Here is a 6,000-nt window from a genome sequence, read left to right as displayed (position 1 = left end):
AAAAAAAAAAAAAAAAAAAAAAAAAAAAAAAAAAAAAAAAAAAAAAAAAAAAACTTCATGGATCTCTCTGTCACAGATTCCTCTCTCCGGGCACCAAATCGCAGCAAAGCAGACGGCTGGTCTAGCAGCTGCAGCCTAGACTTCAGCATAAATCCTCTTCAAGGTTATCATCACCAGACACAGAGGCAGCTGATAAGCTGCGGCAGGACAGGGTGTGTGGTAGCTGTTCAGGGCTTCTTTTGGTCTCAGTGAAGGTAAGAGAAGCATCTGTTTCTGTGACCTTGTCCTTCCACATATCTGGGACGGTTCTGTTTTCTTCTATGTCTTCAGGAATTTCTACTGCATATCTTTTACGAACTAATTCTAGCCCAATATCAAGTTTCTTCCCGTTGCTGGTATCATATAGATACATTTTTGGCCAAGTTAAGATTCCAGCCTGGACACAGCTAGAGACCTTGGCCATGAGGTCTTCTTCCAGCAACACAGTGAGTAAGTCTTTCAAACTCATCTAGAGCTTCCTCTTCCCACTGCTCACCTGAGGGGGCAATCCGTGCTGGACTGCATTCTATTGCTTGAAATGGAAGCCTTAGAAAGTCACTCCTGGGGGCTGGAGAGATGGCTCAGGGGTTAAGAGCACTGATTGCTCCTCCAGAGGACCTGGGTTTAATTCCCAGCACCCACATGACAGCTCAAACTGTCTGTAACTCTTGTTCCAAGGGATCTGATTCCCACATACAGATATACTTGCAGGCAAAACACCAATGTAGATGAAATAAAAATAAATTTTAAAAAAGAAAGAAGAAAGTCACTCCTGAGAGCTCTTAGATACTTCAGTGAACAATCTCCATTATCTCCAAAGTCAACAAAGTAGAGGTCCAAATTGCCATTTTTCAAGATACCAAGAATCCGGGTTCCATACCAGGAGCCCTCTATAGATAAAGAAGCTGCTACAGTGTCTCCTACATGCGCAGTCAAGTCTTCAGGCAGACTATTCTCATAATGCTGGGTCATCTCACTGACAAGTTTATCCAATTGGAGGCTGCGGAGGCCAATGATTTGGATCCAGCAGTGGTTAGGGTGTTCAGAAGCAGAAACATAGACTTCTCGGTACTCATCAGCATGGAAGCTGAAGTCAGGACTGGGAATTTCAAACATGGCCGTCCCTGGACTGCTCTGGGCACCCGAATTCTGAAAGCTGTCATCATTCGGTTTCTCCCAGGAACCTTCTTTTGGTCCAGTATCAACTAGTATCACCTCCTTTGCAGAGAGGAGCCTCCGGGGGTGCAGCTGGCCCCATGCTAGACCTGGTATTCTTCCATAAAGCTGCTTCGTCAGCTCCGCCTGGCTCTGTCACTACCTCTCCTCACACACTGATGGGCTGCTTTCGTGGACTCTGGTTTCTGCAGAATGGGCAATTCTTTTCCGAAGCTCTTCATCTTCCAAAACTTTCTCCAATATCAGATGCTTAGCTGCTGCCACTTCCTTCTGTGTTCCTGAGATTTTTATAAGTCTTGACAGTAGTAACTTTCCCTCTGGGTCTTTGTCACAAGTGATTTTGGCTCCAGAGGCCTTACAGATAGAGCGAATCGTCTCGCCACCTCTCCCGATGATTCTGCCCACAGATCTCTGGGGCAGTGAGAGTTGCTCAGACACTGGGGTGTTCTCTGTCGGGATCTGATGGATGCTGCCTTGGCCCTGCACACCTGAACAGGAAACCCCGCTGATCAGCAGCTCTCGCTCATCGCCTACATCCTCTACGTCCACATTAATTCCAGCGCCTGTCTGCTCCCGAAGCTATTTAATATTGGTTCCTTGTCGACCAATGGCGAGCTTCACAGCCTCCTGCGGAACTCGCGTCTCTATCTCCACGTCATCTTCGCCAGCTAATGTCACTCGCTCTTCTCTGCTTTCCCTGTATCGGCGGTCCAGGATGTAGGCAACTGTTGCACTTGCTGGGATCCCAAGGCCCAGGGCTATTTTTTGAATAGTGGACAGGCTTGTCCATGAAGTTCGTTCAGTGAACATTTTCTGCTGCACTCTGATTTAACATCTGCTCCTCCAAGTCGCTCGCTACACGCTTTACCTGGCACTTCACCCGCGCCACTGCCCGGTCGCTCCCCACGTGGATTTTCATAGTGGCTCTACCTGTTTTCACTTCCACGAGTAGTGATGAGTTTTCCCCCACATCTTCGTCAACATTTGATCACTGAATTTCTCGGATGGCAACCATTCTGAATGGGTCAAGAAGGAAGTAGTTTTTTTGTTGTTGTTTTTTGTTTTGTTTTTAGTTATATGTATGAGTCTGTATGTAAGTATGTAAAGATGTGAAGGTAGGTGTTCTCTGAGTCCAGAAGAGGCTATTGAATCTCTGGAGCTGGCATCACAAGCACTGATGAGATCCCTGATGTGGGTGCTGGAAACTGAGCTTGAGTCCTCTGCAGGAGCAGTACTTGTTCTTAACCACTGACCATCTCTTCAGCCCTAGAAGTAGTCTTACCTTGCACTTTCCTGATGGGCTAAGGATGGTGAACAACTTCAGACATATTTGTTGGTCATTTGCCTTTCTTCCTTGTTGAATTGTCTATTCAGATGTCAGCCCATCTATTGATTGACAGTTTTAGGACCCAGGAATTTTATTTTTGCAGTCCTTCATGTATTCTAGAATACAGTCACCTGTCTAAGTTAGCTGGAGATTTTCTCCCATTTTGTGAACTGTGTGCTCACTCTGCTCATGGTTTCCTTTGCTGTGGCGGAGCTTTTACATTTCATGTAGTCCCGTTTTTAATTATATAATTTATATACTCTGTTAATAGAGTCCTGTTCAGAAAGTTGTTGCCTATTTATGCACCTATAAGCGTTTTTTCCCCAAGTTGTCTTCTTGAAGTTTCCACATTTTATGTTTTACTTTAAGGTCCTTGCTCTATCTTGAATGGATTTTGTGCAGAGAGTGAGAGATACAGATCCAAGTCTATTCTTCTGTAGCCACCCAACTTGCTGACCAGGCCTTTTCTCTCCATCATGTGTTATTTCCTGACCCCAAGGGTTAAGATTTTATTTACCAAGATATTGTTATGTCTCGTCTTTTTGTCTGTAGATACTTCTTCAACCTCAGCAGAAGCAAGCTCTCCAAATGGTAGATCCCCATTGTGCTATTTCAACTAAAGAGATGAGTGCCTTATTTATTAGGTTTATTTCAAAACTGAAGCTGCTTAATGATCCTATTGATCACAAAGTAAAGATAATGAAAACTGCCCCCAGTGTCATTCCGTAGAATTTCAAACATCCTGTTCTTCTGGTTTACACACAGATGCGACTTTAGTCGCATAGAGATGTCTAGGAATCTTTTCAGCCTGTTACATTTCTTAAGTTAAACAGTCAGGGCTTGCTGCTTTCTTCTGGCAAATGAACCTACCTCTGTCTCTTCCACTCTTTGTCTGTAGATACTTCTTCAGCCTCAGTGGAAGTGACCTCTCCAGGCGGTAAGTCCTGTCTTTAAACTTCGTTAATGGGCTTCATGTTTCTCATGTTGTTCGATAAAATGAGCCTGTTTAACAATCCCCTTGCCATCAAATAAATGTCACCGCAATGACAATCATTTAAAGCATTGTCTTCTCTGGTTTACACTGAGATGCTGCCGAGATCTTCGGGAATCTGCCCAGCCTGTCCCGTTTCTTAATTGAAACACAACTATAGCTTTTGTTCGTTCTATTTGGGAATGAGACATCTGTGTCCTAAACTTTGTCTATAACATAAGCCTGACACACACAGAAACCCCATATCCTCCCCACAGAGATGGTCTTCATGTTTCTTCACTCAGTCACAGATGCCGAAGTGACCCTTCTACGGCAGGCACCTTCTGCCCATGTCCTAGTCTTGATCAGGTGAACCTGAGGGAGGCTGGGCAGAGGGTCAACATCTCATTTGATTGGTTGTGTTGTTTCAGATCTTGCTTCTACCCAACCAGCATACCAGAACACAGACAGACAGACAGACACACACACACCAAAGAGGTTGTAACAAGAATTCTTTTTATTTGTTCTTTTGTTTTACACCATACTGTAGGTCAAACCAAAACATTCTTCTCCCCTTTCCACTTCCGCCGAGGCCCCTTCTTCCCTGGGTGTGTTCCCTACTCATCACAGCCCCCAGGGGAGCCACTTTCTGAGCATCAGCAGCCAAACAAAAACAGGCCCAGAACAGCACTGCTCATAGCTCCTGTTTCTCCAGGAGAAGTCAGAAGAGAGGAAATCGGTGATGAGAGACAAGTCAGGTTCCCTAGAGCACTCAGGAAGGAGCCCTCTGATGCCCTGTCTGTCGTTAATGCGACCATTAACCCTTACCTTCCCTCTTTTCCCATTCACCACCTCGAGTCCAGCATGAATGCAATCCTCACTTATGCTCCCAAAACACAAAGCAGTTAGAAAGAGCATGGGGCCCTGGGGCTTGAGGGTTGTGCAGAGAATGACCCGTTCCTGTTACACAGGAGACTTCTTCTGAAGTCTCCTTTTTATTTTCAATGCTAAAGCAGTGATAAAATTTTCCCAGATTAGTCTTTGTAGGAGTTAAGGGAGTGGCTTATCTGGCATGCTGGAACTATGACTCAGAAGAATGATCGTAAGCCGTGTTCCACAATACCAACTTCTCATACACCCTGCCGTGCCAACACGTGGAAACACATAAGTGCATACCGTTCTGGAATAGGCTATTATTGTAGACCTGAGGTATAATGTAAAATGTCTATGAAGTCACATACCAGTTCCTTCTTTACACTGCTTTTTTTTTTTTTAAGACCCAGTTCCAACCCTGACAGAAGTGACTCCACTGCCTGGTAACGATCGGCGTGCTTTTGTTGTTGGGGTAAAGCTCCGTTCTCTACTTTACGCCATCCCGTTTCATCTCACCGTAGGTTCCTAACTTCTCTTCCCTGCTTCCCTTTGTGTAGTTAAATAGAATATTCCATCTTTCTCACTTAAAACTGCACCTGAGGAATATCATCCTCCCCTTTGTTCTCTGCCCTTATAAAATGTTGCCTAATGCCAGATTGGTGGAACACACCCTTGGTTGTCATCATTCAGGTGGCAGAGGCCCGTGAGTTTCTGTGGGTTTGAATCAGCGTAGTCTATATAAGAAGTTCCAGGGGCTAGCCAGGACTAAGAAGTGAGACTTTGTCTCAAAAAAAAAAAAAAGTTGCCTATAAAAATTGAATTGTTTTTCCTTTCAAAAAATTAGCATATAAAGTTCTTTTTTGAGCACTTAGCAAATTGTTTTGCTCTTGGAGAATACACAAAACATAACAATATTCATCACCGTTTGAGACCATGATATCATATTAAGTAAAACATCACGGACTGCATTCCTGTGCCTGACGGATTGGGATCTGAAATAACAGAGAGCATTTCCCCTTCAGCGCGAAGCTGAAACGTGAGCCTGTGAAGGTGCCCATCTGTAAACCTCTAATCTTCTCCGTTGATGAGACAATGACCCCTTTGCCTGGCAGGCTTTGTTTTTTCTCTACTCGCTAAAACAATAAGGCATCTGTTGATACTGTCAGGATCACATTCTTTTTCTCTTAGGATTCTTTCACCTTACAGGAAGAGGGTTACGAGCCTTAGGTGTATTACACACCGACATATGCACAGTGTGGTCACACAGGCTTGGCAGTCACCTTCAGGACCTCCCTCAGAAGACACCGTGTGTATTCACGAGTTGTACTTTTCTCATTGCTCAGTGCAAGTCAGAACCTCATCCATGCTGGGCGAACACTCTCTGTAATGAACTGCACCCTTGGCCCATTCTCCTAGCGGCTCAAGTATCCTGCTTTCGGTATTATAATACCAAGTAGATGAAGAGAGGGCAACTAGCGTAGACCGTCACGCTGTAGTCAGAACTAATGCCTGTGGATTTGATACTCACTAAGCATTTTCTTTGGGCCAAACAGTGCAGGGCTGACTAATCACTACAGAGACAAATCACCCGGTAACTGCCTGTAAGCAGGGCACC

At 44.7% G+C, this 6,000-nt stretch overlaps 1 pseudogene; it reads right to left on the bottom strand.

Annotated features, from left to right (window-relative positions):
* Positions 1 to 109: 109 nt before the first annotated feature.
* On the bottom strand, positions 110 to 2,174 carry LOC126502340 (tudor and KH domain-containing protein-like; annotated as a pseudogene).
* Between the last annotated feature and the right edge of the window lie 3,826 nt (positions 2,175 to 6,000).

This window comes from Alexandromys fortis, unplaced genomic scaffold, assembly GCF_014885135.2.
Source record: "Alexandromys fortis isolate MF-2015 unplaced genomic scaffold, M_Fortis_MF-2015_v1.1 scaffold_45, whole genome shotgun sequence".
Taxonomy (NCBI): Eukaryota; Metazoa; Chordata; class Mammalia; order Rodentia; family Cricetidae; genus Alexandromys; species Alexandromys fortis.
Note: the sequence above shows the minus strand (reverse complement) of the source record. Positions and strands in the feature narration are given on the sequence as shown.